The sequence below is a fragment of the Piliocolobus tephrosceles genome, chromosome 2 (assembly GCF_002776525.5).
Source record: "Piliocolobus tephrosceles isolate RC106 chromosome 2, ASM277652v3, whole genome shotgun sequence".
NCBI classification, from domain to species: domain Eukaryota; kingdom Metazoa; phylum Chordata; class Mammalia; order Primates; family Cercopithecidae; genus Piliocolobus; species Piliocolobus tephrosceles.
Window position 1 is genome coordinate 31,084,764 of NC_045435.1, and position 25,799 is coordinate 31,110,562.

Consider the following 25,799-nt stretch of genomic DNA (forward strand, 5'->3'; position numbering starts at 1 on the left):
TCTGTTTACTAACTGCATTTAGGTGTGTGGATCCTAGATGAATTTTCCCTTGGCCTCATTCTGATTTGTTAATAGTGCCACTGTGTACTGTATACTCAGTGCTTAAATCTATAAAGCTGCTTCTGGAGAACAAAGCAAGTAAGGCACCTGTTTCAGTAGAAACATTATTAAACAAATGAGTGCAGTTTTACCGCAACCACATCTTTCTTTGGGAAGGGTGCTATTATTTTATAATGCTTTCCAAACAGATTCATGTAAAAGGCTAATTGCTGCCTAAATTGAAGATCCTAGGTTAAGTCTATACATATTAAAAAAATATTTCAAACTAAGTACAATAATCAATGATGAGTATTTTAAAACTATGCAGTATTAAACACTTCTAAGACTTTCTGTATTAATCCTTCAATGTTTTCATTCCAAGTACCATAATTGAAAACTACTTTGACAAGTAGTTTTTTTTTTTTTGCCTTGAAAATGTCTTTTGTCTTAAAATTATATTTAATTTTGTTGCTGTGTATAAGACAAAATTTTTGTTTCCTTACTGAAACTATAGAAATAAGCATCAAACTCAAACACCCTGGCCTCAAGGAAATCAGATAGTAAGCCGAGGGAAATTTAGTAAACAAATTTTTAAAGAACCCCTTTTTGCTATATTTTTGTTATGGATAAATTCTGTATACAACTGACAATGCAGTTTCTTTAAGTCCATTCATAGGCTAATCAATTTAGTAAACATTTATTCAGTACATACTTAGAGTTAAGCACAAAAATGAACATGACATACTCCCTTCTCTCAAGAAGTTTACCATCTAGAAAGGAGCCAGGCATGAGTTAAAAACTTTAATAGGCTGGGTGCAGTGGCTTACACCTGTAATCTCAGTACTTTGGGAGGCCAAGGTGGGTGGATCACCTGAGGTCAGGAGTTCAAAACCAGCCTAGTCAACATGGTGCAACCCCATCTCTACCAAAAATACAAAAATTAGCCAGGTGTGGTGGCACACGCCTGTAATTCCAGCTACTTGGGAACCTGAGGCAGAATTGCTTGAACCCAGGAGGCAGAAGTTGCAGGGAACCGAGATTAGGCCACTGCATTCCAGCCTGGGCAATAGAGTGCAACTCTGTCTCAAAAAGCAAACAAACAAACAAAACCCAAAAACACTATGCTACAATATGGTAAATCATACTCACGTATTAAGGAGACACAGAAAAGATCAGTTGATCTGTAGAGGATAAATAAGGCCTCTGCTGGTGAAATAGCAGTTTTTTCTGGGTCATGTGCAGACTACAGCAGGCTAAATGAACAGTAAGAGCAAAGGCAGAAAGCATGGCAGCCACAGTATATTTAAAAGACAGCAAAAAGTGAAGTGTGTATGGAAAGAACTATGTGCCTGGGTGGAGGAGGTGGGGGTGATGGGAAGAGAGATGGGAGTTTAGAAGTTAGGGGTTCAAAGAGTGGACTGAGACCAAATTAAGAATTTTCAGTGTCATCTTGTGTTAGCTTTTATGTAATATGAGGGATAGGAAAAGGTAAAGAGGTATCACTGCTAAACAAGGATAAGGTCTGAATAAATTCTTTCAAATTAAACTGAATTCTTCTAAGCTTACTGATCTTTGAAAAACCTTTTCAAATTTCAACCTCCCATAATGTAATTTGGAAGCCCTTGCATTTAGATCAAATAATTAGTTTGTGCCATGGGGAAAAAATTCCCAAAATATGTCTATCTGAAAGATGGGATGATAACGTATTAATGGAAGCTAGTAGAAAGAGAAGCTGTTAGGTTTATACCCAAGGGAATCCTGAGAAATCTGCAAATAATAAAATGTACTTCGTGACATAAAAATCTGCTTATAATTAATTTCAGAAATTTTCTGCCTTTTGAAAATTCTCCTTTAGTTAATATATCATGACATTGTTTTTGCTTTTTAAATTTTAATTGACAAGTAAAAGTTGTATATATTTATGATATACGACATGCTATTTTAACGCATGCATTACTCCACATATTTTTGTAGTGAGAAGACTTAAGGTATACTCTCATAGCAATTTTTAAGTATAGAGTATATTTTTATTTACTTGATATACAATGTATTTCTTCAACTTATTCCTCCTAAGTGAAATTTTGTACCCCTTGACCAGCAGCTCCCTGGTCTTCCATCCCAGCCTCTGGTAATCACCATTCTACTCTCCATTTCTATGAGCTTGACTTTTTTAGATTCCACATATAAGTGAGATCATGCAGCATTTGTCTTTCTGTACCTGGCTTATTTCACTTAACGTCCTCCAGGTTTATCCATGTTGTCACAAACAACAGCATTTTCTTTTTTAAAGATGACTTACATTTCATCATGTTTATGTATATTATCCATTCCTCCATTGATGGTTACATGATAATATCCATTCTGACAGGTGTGAGGTGATACTCACTGTGGTTTTAATTTGCATTTCTCCGATGATTAGTTATGTTGAGCATTTTTTCATATACCCATTGACTATTTGTATCTCTTCTTTTGAGATATGTCTATTCAGGCCCTTTGCCTATTTTTCAATTGGGTTATTTATTTCCTTACTATTGAGTTGTTTGAGTTCCTTATATATTTTGGATATTAACCCCTTATCAGGTATATATTTTGAAAACATACTCTTCCATTCCGTAGGTTGTGTCTTTACTCAGTTAATTGTTTGCTTTTACTTTTGCTTTTAAAAAATAAAAAAAAAGAAGAAAACATTTCCTTAAAATCCATAATTTTAAAAGAAAAGTTTTAAATCCACAGTTTTAAAAGAAAAGAATGCCATCCAAACAATATAATCAGAAAAAGACTTTCTAAAGCTTAGATCCTGTTTTTATAGTATTTTAGAAATGTCTAAACACATGGCCTATGATAAATACTTGCCTCTTTTTGGAACACCAATTACTTCTTTGTAACAGTATACTGATTTCCTTTTAAGGCATAATCTCTTTCCCTTCCAGATAGTATTGGTGAGATGGTAACTCCAGGTTCAAAGATAAACATGGGGAAATTAGGTAGATAAAAATAGAGAACATGCAAAATAAATAAATAAATAAATAAAGAAGCACACGAGGTGAATGAAGAAAAATGTAGCAAATTTATCAGAAAGATTGAAATTGTTTAAAAAAGTTTCAATATTTTCTAAATATGGTGAACATTTCTCCAGTTTAAATAATCATCGGTTATTTAACATTTCTATGTGCTAGGCATTGAATTCATCAATTTATTAATAATATGTCCAATCCTAATTATAATCCCAATAGATAGATGTTATTTTTTCCATTTTCTTTTATCAGTGTGTAGGCTTAAACCCAGAGAACTAAAGTAATTTGCCCAACTTTCAGTAAATAGTTCAGCCAAGACTGAATCTCAAATCCAATGGAAAATAAAATGGTATTTCCAGTATAGGAAGTACAAAACATACAGGTTAAATAAACAAAAGTTCACATATACCTATCAATAAGGAATTCCAAAATTATATCAGTCTGTTAAAAACATAAGCCACTCAAAGCTCTAGAGTTAACTAAGGTAGTAACATAATTCTGAAATTAGAATGAAAATATTTACATAAAGTTAAATATTTTTTAAAAATCTTTAAAAAGTACACTCAGACATACTGGAAAAATATTTTCATGGGAAACATTTTAGGATAATACTATCTATTCTGTAAGAAAAGAGACACTTTCCTGAAGAGTTCTTTGCTTTCAGTGCTGTTGCCTAAATTAACTTTCTGTTATGAAACACATCATGCTAGTTTTAACCTAGAGAATAATTTGAACAAAACAAGTTAAGCATTTCCAAAATACTTAAAATACAAAGAGGTGGTTGTGTACCTTTAAGATAATTATTCAGATGTTCATAAGCATTCATCTCTTCATAGTATTTTAGATTTAATTTTGTGAATTTAGCAACAGAGAACACAGTTTAGCACAAAATGAGAAAACCTGTTCAGAAGTGAAGAAATCATCAAAATATTAATAGATTTTATTAAATAGCAGCAGAAAACGATATATTTGATGTTATTTTCAGCTATATAAATATCTTATTTTTATCCAATAAAAAACATACTAAATTCCTCCATTTCAAATACTGATGATATCAGCAAAGTGTTCACACATCTGGATATCTTTCTGTGTTTACCTAAACTGACCTTTCTGGTATGTACTGTACTTTCTATCTCAGTACCTTCGGTGTACATTTGCAAAAACTACTTGAACAGTTTACATTTTCCCACACCATGCTACTTCAAATGGTCTTCAGGACTTTCAAATTACTGTCAGACACTGGGCATTTTGTAGGCACATACTTTTGCATTCCTGCTCAAGGGGAAAAAAACTGAAAAGCCTAGATTCAAATGGTCATAAAGTCTCTTTCACCCTGATAAATACATTTACAAAGTTGATCTCGGCTGGGCACAGTGGTTCACGCCTGTAACCTCAGCACTTTGGGAGGCCTAAGCGGGCCGATCACCCAAGGTCAGGAGTTTAAGACCAGCCTGGCCAACATGGTGAAACTACATCTCTACTAAAAATACAAAAATTAGCCAGGCGTGGTGGCGGGCACCTATAATCCCAGTTACTCAGGAGGCTGAGGCACGAGAATTGCTTGAACCCAGGAGGCTGAGGTTGTAGTGAGTCAAGATCACGCCATTGCACTCCAGTCTTGGTGACAGAGTGAGACTCTGTCTCAAAAAGAAAAAAAAAAAAGTTGCTCTCATTCTGATGTGCTAGAGTTGTATAAAATAATTAAGAGCTTATGGTAACTCACAAGATATTATATAAAAATCTTTATATGTATGTATACCAATGTGCTATGCATAAACACATTTGAATATAGCATGCATATACATGCTATCTATTTAGTATATTTGAATGTATGTATTACAATAGATACATATGCATTTACATTTCCACATTTATTCTGAAAACTTACAGAGAAAATACTTAAACTGTTTTCAAAATACAAATTCTAAAAGAAACAAAATGTTCTTTAAAAACTGTAATTAATGGCTGTTATGTCAAACTGTGAACCAAAAGGTCAAACCTTATAATTTACAGTTTGAGAGGTCATAGCTCAAATTATAACTTTAAAAAACTGATTATTTGTAAGTAATTTGACAAATGCATCTAATATAAACTGAATGCATATAAAATATTTTTGAGAGTAAAAAGAACGTATGTCCAAGTGGACAGCTGATGGAGGAAATGGTCTTTTACTGAACAAGGCTGAAGTCCAGCATAATGACTTGGAATGCCTTTGAATGAGCATGCAGGCTGGAAGGCCAAACAGTACACACATCCAAAAGGGAGCATAATGAATAATCTGATCAGAAGACAAAAATACTCCACATACACTTCCAATGAGAAAAAAAAGAAACACACTTCCATCACCTTCTCTTTTTTCATCATTACTATACCCCAATTCACAAATGAACTCTGGGCTATTGATAAATAATCATCAAAAGAAATGATTTTTATAATTTAAAAATACTAGAAATTTCTAGAATATTTCAATCTGGGATTTTCAAATGTCTATGGAGATCTTCTATATCATATAAAGTAATCCAGGTTTACAAAACTGTTTACAACTTATCTTGCATGCAAATATTACCACACCTAGCTTCACCTCAAAGCCACCTGCTCCTTAAAACATAATCTGAAATAGTTTGGCCTCTCCACAATTTTTAATCTACAAGTAATCCACTATTAAGAAGGCAGATCATTGAAGATAATTTTCTCCACTGTAGACTCAGTTCCCTAACCCAAGCTATAATTGAGAAGATTAGCAAAATAAGTCATTTTTTAACACATCTATGTCTCTAATATTTATTTATGTGTTTATTATTCCTCCCTATTAGACTATAAGCTCCACAAGGATATAGACTAAGTCTCTTTTGTTCAAGTTATCTGTAACATCTACAAAGTTTCTGGCACAGAGCTGACATTCCATAAATATTTGCTGGAAAATGGAAAGAAGGGATTGACAGAAGAAAGGAGGGAGGCCTGAAGTTAGCTAATCTCCTCTAGTATTATTTGTGCAATTGTGGAGAGAAAAATCCCTAAAAATGTACAATGTATTTAATCAATGTTCCCATCCAACAATTCACTGATACATCTATCCTTGAAACCAAAAAAATTTAAAATGGCTTCCAAAAGTATACAATTATATAACAAAATAAATTAAAACAGATGAAAAATGAAAGGGATACAAAGTATAGTGGGGAACAGGACATTTCTATATGCATACCGGTAAAGTCAGCTAAATCACCGGAAAGAGAAGGAATTTGCTTTTTAATTTCTCCAATTTAACCTTATTATAACTACTATTATAATAGTGTTATAAACACTAAGTAAATATTTACTAGTTCCTTGTCTAACCATTACTATGGCAAATACTCTATAACCAGGTACCTTATATCATGATCCAGGCAATCTGTTGGATGAGACAAATATTCAGTTACAAGAAAGTGTAATATGTATGTTATAACAGTAAAATTATAGATTTTTGTAGGAGAGAAAAGTAGGATTCTCTGAACCAGCAGAAATGTTTACATGGTAACTGCTGAACTATGATCCCAATACTTCATGTACCAAGAGATTTTTCTGATACATGTAAATATGTATAGTTCTTGATACACAGGGAAATATATGGTCTTAAATGTTACCAGTACAAATGAGACTTGCACATGTAAATCACAATATGATAAGAAAACACATTTGAAAAGCATTTTCTTGTAAGCGAAAGCTTAACTCTGATTCCACTTAGCCTGGTAAGTGTTTCTGTCATTCCGTTGGGACAGCCCACACATACTGGGCTCTTGATAGGTCCTGGGCTCGACCATCTGGCCCTTTGTGTACTTAATTCTTTTTTAATACTGACGAGTGTATTAGTAACACTTCCTTGATCACTGGTAAATATACAGCCACCATACAACTAAGACTTTCCTTAATTCTAAAATTCACTAATTAGTTGTGGGTACGGGTTAGTATTACAAAGGTATGTTGAGTGGTACTACAATGAGTAATCTAATTCCCCAAAAGAAGTGTGTTAATTTACTTCCCACTTCATTAGAGGAATAAAAAACATCTTATCATCACTAAAGGATACAAAAAGAGACTTGGGCATTTTAGGGAATGGTAGACAGAGAGAAAGCATGAATGCAGCATTGAGGCAAGAAACACAAATCACCTATATATCTTGGACAACGTTCATGCTTTTTCTTAATACCTTCTGATTGCTTCATTTATTAGTGTGTTTCATGAAAACATTTTATTCAATTTAAAACAGGTTTCCAAAGAAAGCAAATAAGGTAAATGATTCCTATTTTCAAAAACTTATCATTCTACTGGTACTCAAGTTATGCATTAGCCAACTCTGGAAGCTGCATTAATCTCTTCAAGCCAATAAGGTCTCAATCAATTACTTGAGATAGCAGAATAAAATACAGGCTTAAAAGAGATAATGCAGCCGGGCGTGGTGGCTCAAGTCTGTAATCCCAGTGCTTTGGGAGGCCAAGGCGGGCAGATCACAAGGTCAGGAGTTCGAGACCATCCTGGCTAACACGGTGAACCCTGTCTCTACTAAAAATACAAAAAACTAGCCGGGTGTGGTGGCAGGCACCTGTAGTCCCAGCTACTTGGGAGGCTGAGGCAGGAGAATGGCATGAACCCAGGAGGCGAAGCTTGCAGTGAGCCGAGATCATGCCACCGCACTCCAACCTGAGCGACAGAGCAAGACTCCGTCTCAAAAAAACAAAGATAATGCAATTTCCAAAGGTGCTACCAAGTCATTTAGAGAGAATATATGGTACAATTATGAATATCAAAACTGGGAATTTATATATTTTAAGCCTTCCATAAAATATATTTACTTTTTTTCTTTTGTTGGATGAGAGATATTCTAATGCTGTTTATTTTTCCAGAAGATTCAGATTATTCAAAGTGTATCAGCTGATTGTTACGTGTGTTAATTCAAGCATTGAGTTTAAATAATCTTAACTCCCTAAAACTAAAGATTCTGTGTAAGGTTGGGCCAGTTGCCCTCATTCTAGAATCAAACCATGTAAGACCAGACAAAGGTCTCTTAGAGATTTTGGGGGGGTCCAGTCTTTCTCCTTTGTCCATAGACATGTTAGGGAAAGGACAATATTTACTTATAGTACTTACCCCAAATAACTAAAATCTCAACTGAAAATGTATAAAAGTGGGGACCGTAAAATAGGTGTTAATAATTCCTTAATCAAACCTTGTAACTAATTAAAAAACACTAGTTTATATGCAGAAGTAAGCTGATGAAAGGATGAACAGAATAAACAAGGAGGAAAAGACACATTTTTAAATATGTAATTTAGAAACTGTCAAAAAAAAGTGGGACATGTCTTATTTAACTGGTGTATGAGAAGAATGCATGCTTTTACAGCCACATAAATGCAGGTACAGAAAGGAAATAGGAGCTTTGTGTTAACAGTGGAACTTAAACTCCTCTGGGCAGTGATCAACTAAGATGGAACAGAGACAGTTACAATGCAATGATTAACTAGTGGACAAAGCTATTATTCATGGCAGGTATGTAAGCAATTGGAGCAGCAATGTTGGAGGCCTCTCCTCATCAAGCAGCTTTGCCAGTACAGACTGGATGCCTGGAACCAGGAAAGACACAAAAATGATAAAACCTAGAGCCAGCTAAGGGAGATTCAATGCAATCCATCTCCAAATTTTAAATATTACTGGAAATCTACACTGAAGAATGTTTTCCCTTGGGATTGGCATACATTGTAGTTATAGAATGTTGACCAACACTTACCTCTATTTATCTTACTATGCAAAGCAATATGCTTAAAATATCTACTTGGAAATTCTCATTATATTACAGAAAAAGGAGATTCTAACATTAATTGGCAAAACTTTTTGTTGATAGGTATGACCATCAGGTCATTACATCAACAGATGGTTAAAGTGAGTCCATTTCATTGACAGTACATATTGTGGGTCTTTTTATTCTGAACAACCAAACAAAACAAATACACAAGAGGTCATTTTGCCCTCCCTCATTTGGTTGGCAGCTTTATCTGTAAAATACGAAAATAAAAAACTAACATGGACTACAATCCTGCATGTACCATTGGTACCTGCATAGCACCATTTCTGCATAAGATTTAATCAAATATTTTATTCATATTCAGAAATCCTGATATTTGTGAAGATGGAAAAACACATGAGATATTTTTAACTTTCAACTTCATGATCTCCAGTAAAAGTAGAAAAATAATCGTATTTCATATTATTTGTTTTTTTGAGCTAGCCAAAAAACTAATAGTATACAAGAAAAAAAGGAAGTTACCACTCTTTATTTGTCTTCAGGTCTTTTAATGTAATCTCAGGAAAAAAACATATTGAACAAAAAAGGAAATTATCATGTTAAAATCTATTTCACTTTGAAAGGCTATATTCTCTCTCCCTCTCAGATAATTTTAAATATAAAAGCTGAAATGTTCATAACCAAATAAATCATCTAGCAGATATCCAATCACCAAATATTAATTTTGCACCATGAGGTTTCTTTAATCTCTCTCTCTCTCATAGACACACACACACACACACACACACACACACACATTCACACACACAGGTTGCTAACTTGATTCTTAGTATGGTAACTTAATCTCTGTAACCACTCCAAAATATAGTTTACTTTGATTTTGTGAATAAAAATAAATAATCTTATGGGGCAAGGCAGGGATAAAAATTAGAAGTATATTTCTAACTATAAGAGCTAATAATAAAAAGAACAGCAGAAAATTACTGAAAATTATATTGCTAAAATATATCTGTACATGTGGCTGTGAAAACTTGGGTGCAAAGAGAATTCTAGTTAACTACCTTCAGAAAGAGCTAATGAAACATGAGGTTTAAGAGTACATCTTTAGTACTTCTGTACCTTAAAATATTGCCGAGTATTAATTTTTCATCAAGTTGTCATTTTCTCTGACATTTGGTTTTATTAATCAAGGCATTTATCATTAATTTGTAGAAAATATCGTAATTAAGCCAAATAAAATAAAATCCTTAAAAGGTTAAAATTAGAAAGCAGGTGAATTAGAACTTTGACATTACCCTATTGACATACAGGAGCTTTTTGGAAGTATGAGAATGAAGTTTTTTTCAGTGAGGTTGGTGCCTTGATCTTGGGGTTGGCTGGTTTTTAAAAAATGTTATAAAGATTTGATTTAAAGCTCTCTGACAGTTTTGACATTCAGGTGAAAGTACTGCTGCTGCATTTGGAACAATTTGCATATCCCACTGCTAAACGGAATGTTTGAGGTGTGCACTGGTGTAAAGAAATTAAAAACAAGCTATCACACATGCTTAAGTGTATGTATTCACAGAACTGATGGTTGGATCGCACTACCCCATCCCCCTCCAATGTAATCTGTGATTTACTCGTCTATAATAAATTACCCTACCATGTTAGTCTCTCTGGAAAATCTAACCATGCATGTAAGAAGCAAAGTAATTACAGCCCCCTCTTGTCTAAGAAGCCTCCTTCAATCCCTATGAACTCTTTATACACAATGCAGCCACACGAGTCTATTGTAAACTTCTTGCCTGAAATTCTGGACTTCTGACTATCGGCAGCCACTAAACATCATCTAAACAGTTTCGTTGTCCCCAACAAATACAATTTTATTTCTTATAGTTAGTTGTAAAGCTCTTCCTCAGGAGAAATTGTTACTGACATTTTGACTTTAAGCCATTTGTCTATTTAACGAAAGAACACAGTTTAAAATTTGAGTTCCAAATCAGTTAAAAAAAAAAAAAAAAAAAAAAAAAGGAGGACAGAGGGACATAATACATAATGAAATAGAATGAAGAAGAGTTATAGCAACACTTAATTAGACTGAAATATTCAGAAAGAGTATAAAATTTCTATATCTTTTACTTACAATTTCATATTATTTTTAGGTATACATAGAAAAAGATATTTAATGTGCTTAAGGACAATAAAAGAAAAACAATAAAATAAAAGAAAATTTGAGGTAGCAAATCCAAGACCTTAAATATCATAAGACAATTAAAGAAGTTAAAGCCCATTCAGGAAAATATTATTGGACATTACCTTCAGCCTTCAGAGTCCCAAAGGCAATTCTTGACACTTCTTTTTATTTGTCTGTAAAAAAAAGAATACTTAAAATTAGAAATCTTCCAAGGAAAACATCTGCATTTCTATAATATCTTTATGACTTACGTAGCTGAATTTTTGTATGCCAACTAATATCTAGTTTTAAAAAGAAAACTGAAAGCTAACACATTCATATGTGTACAAGTACTCAGTAAAACATAGCCCAAATATACACTGCATATACATTTTTGAGAAGGGATAGCATGGTGTCTGCTATAGTATCGTAAGAATTTATCTTAACTCATAAGGATATTTGCATTTTTATTTTCATATTTTCTTTTAAGAAAAGCAAATCCCAAATTGCTTTTAACCTATTTACTTGCTCATTCTTATTAACAGAGAGTTTGCCAAGATCCATGATGTATAATGTACTGGTCATCACTGGTGAGTTTAAAAGTATGCAAAGATAAAACACAAGCCCTATTCTCAAAATAGTAGGTAAGGTTAGAGACATTTGCATAAACACAGATAACCCAAAGAAAATAAAAAGAAAATGGGTGGAAAAAATAAAGATGCAAAGGGTAACACGTTCAGTACAGCTTAGCACCCAAGGCATTGACATTAAAACATGGCTTAATATTTCCTGTCTTAGCAGAAAGGCAAATAGTAGGGTCCTAACCATATTTAGATGCAAGGATGCCAAACAAATGGATGGGTTGCTTTTAAATTTCTTTAGTATAGAATTGAAGCTGGACAGGGAACAGGCAGGTTGAGGTTATTTTAAAGCCAATTTGGTGACTTTGACTATCGAAAGACTAAAAACAGCTCCCCTATTAAAAACTGAATTTGATGTTGTGTTCCCATTAGAAAATGATCTCTCTAAATTTGCTATGAACTCTCAATGATGACCTTGATGCCATATTTACTAATAATCTCCACAGAGATTTGGCGATTCAAAGTTTCAAAAGCAGTTGTAATAATGGAAATGCAATACATAAACATATGCTGATTCCATAATCTAGTACATCTACAGTAAAATGTCCATTCGAATTTTTAAAATCTGAGGATTTTAATTGACTATATCATTAATATGCATGCACAATATTTTTGCAAACAACAAACCACACTAGTAAACCAAAACACACCTAAGGTTTGGCTGCACTAATAGACAAATACGTTCCAGAAAAGGAATCTGACAGTCTCGTTATATTTGGGGTACATCAGCATTATTACAGTTATTCTGCATCTGCAAACTAGGAGAGATGCTAAAAGTTAGTAACTGCTAGGAGGAGTGAGACCAGAAGAATTAATGATGAAGACATAGGATGATTAGGAACAGAAAAGAAAAAATGTTCTGATCATAGAGCTAAGGTGGAGGATACCTTTGAGAAAATTAATTTGGCCAGTACATGATATATTACCAAAGTTATTTTTGTTAATTGATTATCTGTCTCTTCCTCTAGAATGGAAGTAATATAAGGGCAGGCACTTTGTCTTTTTCACTGTAACATCATTTTCTTGAATAGTGCCTGCCATATACTAGGAAATAAATGAGTATGCACTCAATGAATGAATGAACAGCCTAACCAATAAAACAGGCACTAACTCCATATCTATTCACAGATGAAAAAATCAGGCTTAAAGAAATTACATCACATATACCAAATTAAACTATAAACTCCTACAATGCATTGTTTATTCCTCCATTCAATATTCATTCTAGCAATAGGAGAAACAGGCAATAAGCAAATAAATTGTTAGATTTATAATGTCATATAATTAGTACTATGAAATCAGATAAAACAAGATAATGGCACTGAGAATTACATGACCTGATATTTTAGTTAGATTTGGACAGGGAAGCTTCTCAAAGGAGGTAAGAATACAAGTAACCTGAATCAAATAAAGAAAACAGTCAAAACAAAAAAATCTGAAGGACTGGCCAGGTGCGGTGGCTCACGCCTGTAATCCGAGCACTTCGGAAGGCCAAGGCGGGTGGATCACCTGAGGTCAGGAGTTCGAGACCAGCCTGCTCAGCATGGCAAAACCACATCTCTACCAAAATACAAAAAATTAGCCAGGCGTGGTGGCGGGTGCCTGTAATCCCAGCTAGTCGGGAGGCTGAGGCAAGAGAATCGCTTGATTCCCAAGAGGTGGAGGTTGCAATGAGCCAAGATTGCACCACTGCACCTCAGTCTGGGTGACAAGAGCAAAACTCCATCTCAAAAAAAAAAAAAAAAAATGAAGGACCATCTGAATTGTTTTAGGATTAAATAACACGTATTTCCTTGCTTAGTATAATAGCCAGCATATACCAAACACAGCACTCAATATTTTTTATTATATTGCTAGTATTTTTATAAATTGTGAATTTCCCCACTAGATTACTTTGTCAAAGGCATTTACTGTTATTTCCCTTAAAGTTCCTTAAACAGTGCCTAGCAAGAGCTCAATAAACATTTAGAGAACAAAAATAGAAAGACACAATTTTCAGTTCATTAATTAGAAAATAAACAGACTACATGAATATGAAAAAGTCACCATCTTTCATATGCCTGAGTCAATCTAACTCTGTTAAATCATTTTCACAAAATATTTCATCTTTCCTAAATTAAAACAAAAAATAAGAAGGGGAAAATGTATAAAATGGCTAGGCCCAAGAAGTCATAGATAACAAAAGAGTAAGAAAGAATCAGAAGAAAATGAAGTTATTAACATGAGGTCACTCTCTTTACCATTTCCATGCTGTCTGACTCCATCAGATTAACACATTTTTCCAGTGCAGAGACATTGCCACACAGATATCTGATTCATTTATGTATTCCTAATGCAGGCACAAGCCTTGTTATATAACAAACATTCAAAAAAATCTTCGTTGTACTGAAATGAACTAAAATGATTTTTAGTAGTTTTGATGCTTTAAAGCTAGCTCAAAACAATAACAACAAACCAGGGGACTGAAAAACTTAAAAAACAAATTTATACAGAGAAAACATCAAGCATTAGGTTTGAGTCCTGTAGCAAAGGAGCAGAGAACAAGGTAGGTTCTTTCCAAAGAGTGAAATATAAGTGACAGTGTGATATTGGCATTGGAAGAAACAGATCAGTAGAAGGTGACAGGGGGACTCAGGTATGAGGTAAATATTACAAGTAACATTTCCATGAACAATGTTAAGATAGCTGACTGATTACATGTGGAAAAATAAATTCTGTTCTCTAATTCTTATCAGCACTAAAATATAAATCAGGTCAATAAAACTCAATATAATATATAAAACAATCAAGGACCTCTAAGAAAATACATATGGATAGTTTTCAGAACTTCAACATGGGAAGGACTTTTTAAGTACATACACAGTGGTATATAATATAAGCATAAAGATTTATGATTTTTAATACTTAAAATTAAAAATTTTAGCCTGGGCAACATGGTGAAACCCTATCTCCACAAAAAGTACAAAAATTAGTTGGGCGTGGTGGTGCACAACTGTAGTCCCAGCTACTCAGGAGGCTGAGGTGGGAGTATCACCTGAGCCTGGAGAGGTCAAGGCTACAGTGAGCCATGATCCTGCCACTGTACTCTGGTTTGGGCAAGAGAACAAGACCCAGTCTCAAAAAAAAAAAAAAAAAAAGAAAAGAAATGTGTAAGGCAAAAAATATCTTCAACAAAATTCAAAATTAAGAGGCCAACAAAAAATAAATATTTTTAAAGTGTATAATGTTCACTGGGCTAAGAGTCTTTATAAATAAATAAACATATTATTCTACTTTTTAAAATGAGCAAAATACATGAATAGGCAATTCACAATAGAATTGTGAATTCTCTTCTAAACTATGGAATGCATTTATAAATATATTTTAACATATATAAAATATATTTTGAACTATATATAAAATAGTAATACTTATTACTATTTATTAATACTGAATAACACTATTAATTCTAATACCTATAATTAATAAGGTGAAATGAGAAGCTAAAATACATATGTAATAATATTAATCTGCAATAGCAATGAAAGAAATGCAAATTAAAAACTAAAATATTCCAGCATAGTGAACTGGTTAGATAAATTATATGTAATAGAATATTAAGTGTTCATTAGGCAAGTGAAAATATATAATACATCATTAAGCTTAGAAAACAGGTTATAAAATGGTAATACCAATATTTAATAATTTTTCTCTATATAACATAAATACAGACTATGCACAACTTTTGGTCATATGCATATACAAGTATAGATCTGTATGTACCAGGTGTGTGTGTGTTTGTGTGTGTGTGTTTGTATGTGTATTAGAAAAAGCATGTATGTGACTGTAAAAAACTTAAACTACATTATTCTTTGAATTTATCTTAAGATTATGACAGATTTTTTTCTTCTTAAAATCTATTTCCAAATTTTCTATAATAAAAACAAATTATTTTTATAAACATTAAAAGCACTAAAAGAAGGCACCTAGTTTATGTTTCAGGAAAAAATAATTTAACGTTATATTATTAGAATTCTTGAATGTTAAGAAAGACATTTGAAAATGTCATTTTTGGTGAAAACTTTTTAACTGCATAGATTTTTTAAAAGAAAAAAATGTAAGGAAGGAAAGGAGAAAGGGCAGGTGTTGTGAGGAAGGGAAGAAAGATAACAACAAAGAAAGAAAAATAAGATTTATAAAGATAACAGCAACAACCCATAATGGTATCTAATAGGTTCCTAGCAACCAAATTTTAACTGGTAGCATCTCTAATTAAATTTTCAAAGAAAAGCACAGACTGGAATGTAGAAAACTTAAGTTGGAGGTTACATTTATCCTGTAAACATACTTTTACAAGAGAAAATAGATAAAATGTTCATTGATTTCAATGATAGGACTACTGTCATTGAATAAATAATGAGAGGCAAAATATGCCATGAGAACATAAGATGCTCCAAATCAGTTTTGGAAGTAGGAGTAGTATAAATTTCAATTAAGTAAAAGTTTAAAGTAAGCAAATTTTAAGTAACTATAAAATCATGTTCATTCCCATATAAGTAATGCTTTTCAATCTATAGTCCTTAATATGTCATTCAAAACATATGACCCTACAATATATGAACTATGACTTCTGGTTAGTTGTTTCAATGGACATTATTTTGTATAAGGCCCTCTCAATGAGTACAAAATGAATAGAAACTGTTAAAGACCATTCTCTATCAATAATTATAGCAAACAAGTCTTCATTAAATAGAAATTTAAAGATGAGGTTTAGTTGTATTTTATTTTAAAAGGCAAATGAAAGCCAATTGATGATCCTGAAAGATCATAAAGAACCTGTACAGTTCCATTGTCAAGAAGACAAGATACATTCCTTCAAAGACTGGAAAAGCCTTAATTTCAGTTCATCCATAATCATGCATCCTAAGGTGGAGGTATTCATTTTGGATTTGGATATCTTATTAGAGTTTTTAAAACACCAGGGAAATCTGGTAAGTTCTATGGTATATTCTCAAAGAACCCTTCATAAGATTGGTCTGGCTAAACCCCATACTAAAACCATCTGAAATAAAGTCAGATTCCATGGAGCTGGAGCTCGAGAGCAACAACAAAAGACCATTCACCGACTCAGTTATACTTGCTCTTAGGTATTTCAGGTTCCCTTCTAAATAGAGGGAAAAAGTACAGAAAGATTAGGTACTAAATACTGTTTTTTAACTCTAAAATACAATCAATTTTTTTCTTTACTTTCCATTTAAAAGTAACCCAAGCCCTTCCTTTTATTATGTGAAGCTTCACTCTGTTTATTTTTATTTCCCAAGAGCAGAATGCCTTAAATAAATTCTAAAAACCAACACACCAACAAATAAATAAATTAAAACTCAATGACTATAAAAAGTACACAATCTAACCTGCTTAATTATTAACAGGTAAATAGAATGCACTTCTAAATTATTTACTTAATACCCTTCAACTAAAAACTTTAAAGTTTTTGGGCTTGAAATGTATATCCTTTCTAAGGATCCATAAAACAATTATTTAAAAATCTTCTATTAAGCCATTTTAGTAAAAGCAATTTTAAAATACCAAAGTAAATATGCACTTAAACATTTACATAAGTTCATAAAACACAGAAGACTTTTTAAAAATTTCACAGGTCAATAAAATTATTTTTCTTTCGGCCTTCCGTAGTCTTCTGTCAAATATTTTACTCCACCATGAGCAGACATATTCAGTACTAAATTATATTAGATTTATATGTTAATAGTTTTGAAGTAAGCATTTATAGAATACTCTTATTCCTGAACATACCATAAGAAATGTATAATTATGAAACTATAAAAATATTAATAATTTTGAAACTTCAAGATAAAATGAATGAAAAAATTCAAAATCATCATTTTCTAGATAAGACTGGACTATTTTCACCAGCATAGCTAATCACTGAAGAATGATTGCTGCTTGATGCAAGTAATCATTGATTATCTGAAATATTGGTTAGTTAAATGTTCTGGTTAGCTAAGGGTTCACCGGGGGGAAAGTGTTTTTGTTTTTAGGTAGTTCTAACAAAACATTTAAGATGTTCTAGTAGATTTCTCTGCCTTAGTAAATAGGGAATTATAATTTTATCTTTCACTTCAAATGAAAAAATTATATTGCCTTAGAGGATAGTTCTTGAACTTTTGGGAAGTCAGGAGGGGCTCTGGGATGATGATTAAAAAAAACAAGAATCTTTTTTCTCTATAAAAGTGCATATGATCACGAAATTTTGTATAAAATTTCCAGGGGTCCAGAGACCCACATAAAAACCCCTTGCCTTCTAATTTTAAAGAATTCTAAGTACTTAAACATATGAGATTGCACCCATACAGTAACCCCCAGGACAAAAGGAGAATGTTTGAAGTTCCTTCTGAAGACATACCTAACAATGAGCTATTCTGTTATGATTTGTATCCTTTCTTCTAAAAGGGGTGTGTGAAAACAATTCTGGATAATTCAGTCTTGGTTAAAGGTTAAATACGTTTCCTTTAAGGACAATTGCATTACAAGGTATTTGAGCTTTGAAACAAAATAGTGCTGCTTTAAAATCATTCCACATTTTAGAAGTGACAAAAATTTTCTTCCTATATTTTTGTAAAAATAGAAGGCAGAGTGGAAGAGAAAGCTATTTAATTAATTAACAGATAATAGCAAATATATGAGCAGTCCCCATATTCAAGTTCTGTTCAAAGCACTTTTATTTGTATTTACTTATTTAAACCTCACAAAAACTCTAGGAGGTAGGTAATATCATTATATCCACTTTATCGATGTGTAAACTAAGGAACAGAGGAAGTAAGTAATTTGCCAAAGGACACCTTTTTACTGAGTGGCAGAACCAGGATTTATGCCCGTCAATCTGGCTGCAGAGTTTTGATTGCTACAGACCATGTTCCACTCCTACAGACCATGTTCCGTTTCTAGCTTCAATCTTTCATGAGTTCTTCAATCTTTCATTAGTTGATAGTTTTTCTTGTGTGTTATTATATTTAACACAAGTCTACCTCTTCACTACCATGCAAGGAACTTTCATAATGGTTTTCCCAGAAAAACTCATTTGGTGAATTGTTCATAAGATGCTGACAAAACTGGCCCCACCTCTGTGCAGCTGGCAGTTTTATACCATAGTAAATTTCCCAGAGTCAATGCCCAAAATTGAAAAAATAAGATACCACCAGTTCAATAAATGTGGAATTATACAATGAAAGCTGACCTCTCATTTCCTTTTTGGAAACAGTTTTCATGGGATAAATACGTGAATGATTATATATTCTAAAGGCAACCAAGACAACAGTATAAATGGGCAATATTATCATAATAACTTCTCAAAGGTAGGATTGTCTGCTATTCCTAATTCGTCTGATGAGAGGTACACCAGTCGATACAATTTTTACTTTCTAGTCCGAAATTATTTCTATGAAATAGCCTGTCAAAGTAAAATGCATACTTAGTGAGGGCCAGCAAGTGACCAAAATTGCAGTATGAATATTTTCTTGAAATATCCTCTTGGCAGATTGTTACCAAAGACAGCAACCAATTTGTAATGCAGGATTTGCTTTCAGTGTACCAATCTTTATACATTGAGTAATTCCATGAAGAGCAAAGGCTTTAGATATAAATTCATTCAATTTAATTTTTATTGAATTACTCCCTAAAAATAAATGCAAACAGGCAGGTCCAGTGAGACACAAGTATAAAAGGGTGAAATAAAGCAGAATGTTCAAAGTCCTAAAATATGGTGAAAGAGCAGGTATACAGAAAAGAAGATACAATTCAAGGCAAATGGAAATACAAAGACAAGATAACATAAGGAAGAAGCTTGATAATTAAGGCAGTTTTTTTTTTTTTAACATTAGACCTATAAACTTTTATGAAGAAACTCATTTCAATGCAGCCAAGCTAGGCTGGGAATGAGAACCTGGTTAATATAAAAGTATGCCTGGAATAAAGTATCATCCTTTGCCTCTATCTATCTCTATAGCATCCTATACACCATAATAGAACAAATACTTGAAAATCATCTAGTTATTTTCTGTAACAGTTCCTAATCATTTACAGTATCAAGTCTTATATACTTGGTTTTCAAATTCCTCCATAACCTGGTTCCATTCTATAACCTCACTTCCAAATAATGAAGAAACTATACTGTCTCACCCAATGAGATAAGATTTTAAATAAATATACATTGTTTCAGCAAACAATCATTGGGTCTACAATGTGTCATGCAATGTTCATGTAGCTGAAATATTTTCACATATATATCAGGCTTTTCCTATGCCCTCAACATGTCCTTCATGATGTCCTTCCTATATAGTTCAGCATGAGGTACGCATCTCTACTGTCAATTTCTGTTAAATTCATAGTGAACCCAAATTAATTTTAACTCGAGAAATGCCAGTTAGAGAAATTAAAGTATGATATATAATTGCACTGAGGAACCAGAAATAGAACCTGAGCAGCATTGGTTCTCAAGGCCGTTCTTGTCTTCATATTTCATGGTCAAAGGTCAACGTTGAAAAAGCTGATGAAAGCTAATAGTAAAACTCACAAGTCTGTTACCCAAGCAAAGCACCTGATCAGTATCTGATTCAAGCAAGTCAAAAAAGGAAAGAAGTTTGTGTATACCTTTTGGCTTCAGGCTGATATGAAAGGCATCATCCTTTCGATTAAAGCATAGACTTTTACCTATCTGTGATATAAAATATATTAGCAGCTATAGACTAGGAATTTTTACATTTAAGCCAAAATACAGCCAACAGAGTTTAAATTTTAAGTATTTTGTTAAACTAAATTAACTGAATTTTCAATTATAGATTTTAAATGCTTACAAATTTTCCACACTTTTGTTATAGATCTCTTGTTATTTTCTAGTTTCAAAACTGTCTCTTTGCATAAACTCACGGTTTTCAGGTTTTTCACAATTGCTTCAATAAGCATTACAGTAATACTTTTTAAAACGAAACTATTTCCTTTGCTATATTACTGCCCACTTGACTTTCTTATCCAAAGCCAGTTTTGCTCTCTGAATTTACTTTTTTCTTTCTTCTCCCCAAAGGTGTATTGATATGGTACATACTTCTTCCATTTCCTGGTGCAATTCGAACATGCCATCCTCCCAATCATAATCCAGTCCATCTACCAACAACCTATTTTTCTTCTGTAAGGCTGGCATTGATGATGGAGATCATGGGGTTTAGGATGTCTCTTTTCAGTCATTCAGCCTGGCCCATTCGCAGTCCTAATCTTTTTCTTGTTAAAAATCAATTATATATTTTTAAAAGCTTTGTCCTTTTCTCAAATCCTCCCTCCAACAACAGGAGGCAGCTTTCTCTAAATGTCCCCGCTCAGTTACCATTTTCTGTGAACAAGTCTCTGCTCCATCAGGATGCACAAGAACTACCCAGACCCATGTACTGACATTCCAAATAAGCTTCTTTTTGGTCTTAGAGCCAAAGAACCAAGTACTAATTCCCAGTTTCTCCCAAACTTTCACTATCTCAGTGTATTCTCTCTTCTCACTCTTATTCCTATAAAGACACCTATGAATGGTCTTCTCTTTCATTGAACAACGGTTGATTCAAATGCAATCAATTCAATAACTCTCATTTTAGATATGAAACATACATTTATGTTTAGAAAATACTAATCAATTGAGTACCTTAGAAAACAAACAAGGAGCTAATTTTATGTCCTGTTCCCATGCGCACTCTCACACAGACACAAAAACACATACTCATACTTCCCTACACCCAAACTGTTTTCCTAAAATCCAGCCCACTACCTTTTTTGTCTTCCTTCATCAGGCCACACTTGTTTGGGGCTTTTGAACATGCTCCTCTACAAGGCTCTTCTCCCAGATCATTTCATGATGGCTTCCCCTTCTCATCATTCAGTCCTCAACTCAAATGGCACCTTGTTACTGTTCATCCCACCCTATCTGACCCAAGTCACCTTGATCCCACTACCCAGATTTCTTTTCTTCACAGGATATCACTATCTGCAACTACTTGACTTATTTATAAGCTGATTCATTGTTGATTTTCCTACATTAGGGAGGCTATCTGTCTTATTCTCTGCCAAATCACTTGCCCCTAGGTGTCATGCCTGGCACATAGTGAGCATTGAGAGATCTGAATAACGAATAAATGAATTTACAAAAATCATTAGCCATAAATATTTTTCAAGTGCTTACAATGTGCAAGGTAATTTTTTTTTCAGTTGAATCTTAGGCTGAAAAATGCTCTGTCCCTCAGCATTAATGGAGCACAGTAAGTCCATTTGAGAGATGGGTCCAAGATCAAGTGGATGACACTTATTTGGAAAAAGTTCTAAACAAAATATATTGCTACCCCATTAGACCTAAAATGTCTTAATACATAAGACTAACAACATTGTTCTTCTCAGCTATTGTTTCGTTTACACTTCCCCATTAAACTTTTGATATATCATTATGTCCTTTTATGATGTCAAGAACAATTGAATGGAACTGAATGAAAGCAGTTACCATGACACATATCCAATTTGGGACCTTTACTGCCAAAATAGATGGGTCATTCCTGACGAAACATGGGAATATTCAGGGTGAGACCAAACCCTGAATCTTTACATGTTCACTCCCTCGCACATTCATGCAATGTACAAATATTCAGACTATACCTAGCCTTGACAACAATTCTAATGTCTCTACAGGTGAAAACATTCATTTATTTAAACGAGGACCTTTATCTATAAAGTGCCAAATAATAAATATTTTAGCCTTTGCAGGTCATACAGTTTCTGTCTCAACTACTCAACTCTGCTACTATAGTCTAAAAGCAGTCATAGGCAATAAACACATAAACAAATGACCATGGCTGTACTCCAATAAAACTTTGTTTACAGAAGGGGGTGGGATGCATTTGGCAAACCCTGATCTAACCCATCAGTGAAGCCTCCAAAATTTATATATGTGGAGATTTAGCAAGAAAATTTGATCAGAAAGTGTGTTGGGAGGACTTGTGTTAGAATCTACTTTTCCGTAATACACATTTTGCTTTTATATGAAATATGTGTATGGGATGGGTTGGAAAAGGTTACAGGAAACCTGAACCCCTCAGGTCACTCTTGTCACTGCCGCCTAATCCTGCAATCCATTTGAGGGTGTTCTTGGCATTACATTTTGGCCTTCTACAGATTCATCAGCTTTCTCTGCATACTTTATCCATCAGATTATTTATATCGTAATTTTACAATTATTTTTGAAAACCTACAACAAACACTTGGTTGAAGTTCAAAATATACATTCCCTTTAACCATGCTAATTCTGCATTCTATTTTAAACATTATTAATTTTGTCAGGCATGATTTGTTTATAATAAACTCATCTTTTTCATCACTCATGATTCCTTTGTCTTCAAGATGTTTACGGATTTCTCTTACAGTGTTTTATGAGAATGTTGTCAGATACCCTGCAGGCCATTTAACATTACATTTACATCTACTATAACAATTCTTTCTCCCTCACAATCTTTTAGGTCTTCTAAATTTCCCAATTGGAATATACCTTTATCCAAAGTATAATAAACACACTTTTACCTGTTTCTGGTTGACAGCTATTTTCAAAAGGTATTTTAAACACATTATATGTTTTTTAAAATTGTGTTTTAACACTAAAACAGCCACACAATTAAACTAAAATTTAGTAAAGATTCTAAATGATAACACATTGATTTACACAGTCACAAGATACATTACATATTAATTAGTAATGTTATCATTTTCTACTCTCTATCTTATAGTTTCTGTAATAAATTCTACTGCCAATCAGCTTTCATTAAGATATCAGCCCCTCTAATCATGATAACCAATAAATTGTACTCTATGCTTCTGACATCCAATTCTGCTTTATCTATTCTGGCTACATAAATCTCTAAAGTCTATAGTGTCAAAATATTTTTGTAGTTTCAACTAGGGTTTGACAAAAATGCTAAAACTATAAAATCTAAATGTAAAGTTTACCAGTAAATTATATCAGCATGTCATACAACCATGATTTTTAAAATAAAATGAAAAAATACAAAAAGTAAGATTTTAGATAACATGATAAAGTCTGCTTCAATTTGATTCAGTATTCAATAAATAAAACCACTTGAGAATCCTAGTAAAAGTAAACCTTGAGATGGTTGAAATATCCATTTTAAATAATGGGAACTTTTAGGTAATTGTCTGTATAAAACAAGAATCAGGCTTTTGAGGTCATAAAATGCTTGACCTTCCCAGGTACAATGAATGCAGAAAGCTTACTACTAAGTTACACAATAGGGGTAAGATTGTTGAATCTATCTGAAAAATAACATTTTCAAAAGCTCCACAAAGTAACTGATTCATTAAAGAAATAATTGGAAAGATTATTTCTCTTTCCTCATATGAAGGAGAAATCACAAAACATTGCAATATTTTCAAGAGGATGAAGTGCTCACATTTCACTTGTGAGGTTTCAATAGCTTTATTACCTATGCTCTTGCTATGTGTTCAGCATGTTGAAGAAAAGTATTTCCAAAATAACATAGGTTTGCTAATCTTTGGTTCCTGATAATATCACATGATAGGATAGGAGCTTTCAAACACAAGCAAGCCTGACAGTCACTTGCTCTGTATTCAGAGGGACCAATTTTTCCCTACAGACATGAATACAGCACAAATAATAAAGTGCCAAAAGTTGAGTGTAAGTGCAAACCCTTCAACATCACTCAGGTATCAGCAAAATTACCTGTTTAGCTACATGTAAAAGAAGTCAGGTACAACATGTTGAAGGGGAGGGAAGATTGGAATTGAAATAATATATCTGCCTCTGCTAATTAATCTGCATCACTGAAAAGAATTAAACCAATCTTGCCAAAGATAAGTCTTGTCTAGGTACAAACTGTCTTATCAATGCCATCTCACCTACTCCCTGTGGTCTTCTTATCTCTCTTTCTCTCCTAAACTATCTTATTTTTTGTAATAATCTCTCTCTTCACCTAAACTTCTCAACTTCTCTCTCTTTTCTTTTTTACTCCCTCCACTAGACATACACATACTCTCTCTCTCACACACACACAAATACTCACTGTATGATGCTAACTGCTAACTTAAAGGAGATTTAATTTTACCAATCAGATATGATTATTGATATGACAGTACAGGAGTAAATATGTCAGCCACTGAAAAATTAGGGCAACATGATCTAAATCAAGGGCTAAATACATTAATCATATACATACTATGCATTACTGTAGAACACTTATTAGGCTACAAGCAATCATAAAGATTAGCATAAATATCCTAAAAAACCTATTAAAAGTCAAGACAGGCAGATTCGGCTGACATAGTTGTATCTCTCTTTCTTTTCATATAAAGAGATATTCCATATGATTTTGCTAATTAAGAAGTGAAACAAGTTAGAATGAAAGCTATAAAGGGAAATCTCTGGGTGTCAGACAAAAAGAAAGAACTCAAAGCTAGAGCAGGAGGTGGGGCTGAACTCTTGGTGTCCCCCTAGAGCACCGCAGCCACATATATCCATATATTTGTCCGCAGTGTGGGGAAACAGACAAAGCCTGAAGCCAATGAGAGGAGTGGAACAGAAACTGAGACTCATACTTATTAATGGATGTCCCCTCCCGCATCTGTAAGATTTACACTAGAAAAGTCTATAGACTAGCCTAGAGACAAAGTAATAAAGCTAGAAGTCTTCTTAGGGATCTGGGTAATAAATAAATAAATAAATAAATAAATAAATAAATAAATAAAAAGACACATAGAAAATGAAACCCAGATACGTGCCATGGATGCCTTAGTAATCAGCACTGCACTAATTGGGAGAGAAAACTGAAAGCCAAAAATTAACACAAAACCAATGAGGTTTTCCATAGACCACTACAGGCACACATCTTGGGTTACACAATAGAAGGAAATACTAAATTACTTTGGAAGGACCCACAGAACTCACAGAGAAAACAACCTTCTTCAACTGAGAATGAGCTAACCATAGGATCAAAAACTGATACTCTTTTGTTCAATTCAACATCTATCTATTAAATGCGTTTTTAGGCAGATACTATTTTAGACCCTGAAGATACATTAGTGAATAAAACATAATTCCTGTTCTCAGCAAGTTTATATTCTCACGAGGAAGACAA

General features: G+C 33.2%; 1 protein-coding gene across 10 annotated transcripts in view; it reads right to left on the reverse strand.

Annotated features, from left to right (window-relative positions):
• ZBTB20 (zinc finger and BTB domain containing 20) overlaps nucleotides 1-25,799 on the reverse strand; it is an 821,902-nt gene that overhangs the window by 639,859 nt on the left and 156,244 nt on the right. For all 10 annotated transcript variants that reach the window (XM_023213691.1, XM_026456669.1, XM_031935144.1 and 7 more), the window contains exon 2: nucleotides 11,125-11,175. The gene's annotated coding sequence lies outside the window, so the exon portion shown is untranslated. The remainder of the gene's footprint in view (nucleotides 1-11,124; nucleotides 11,176-25,799) is intronic.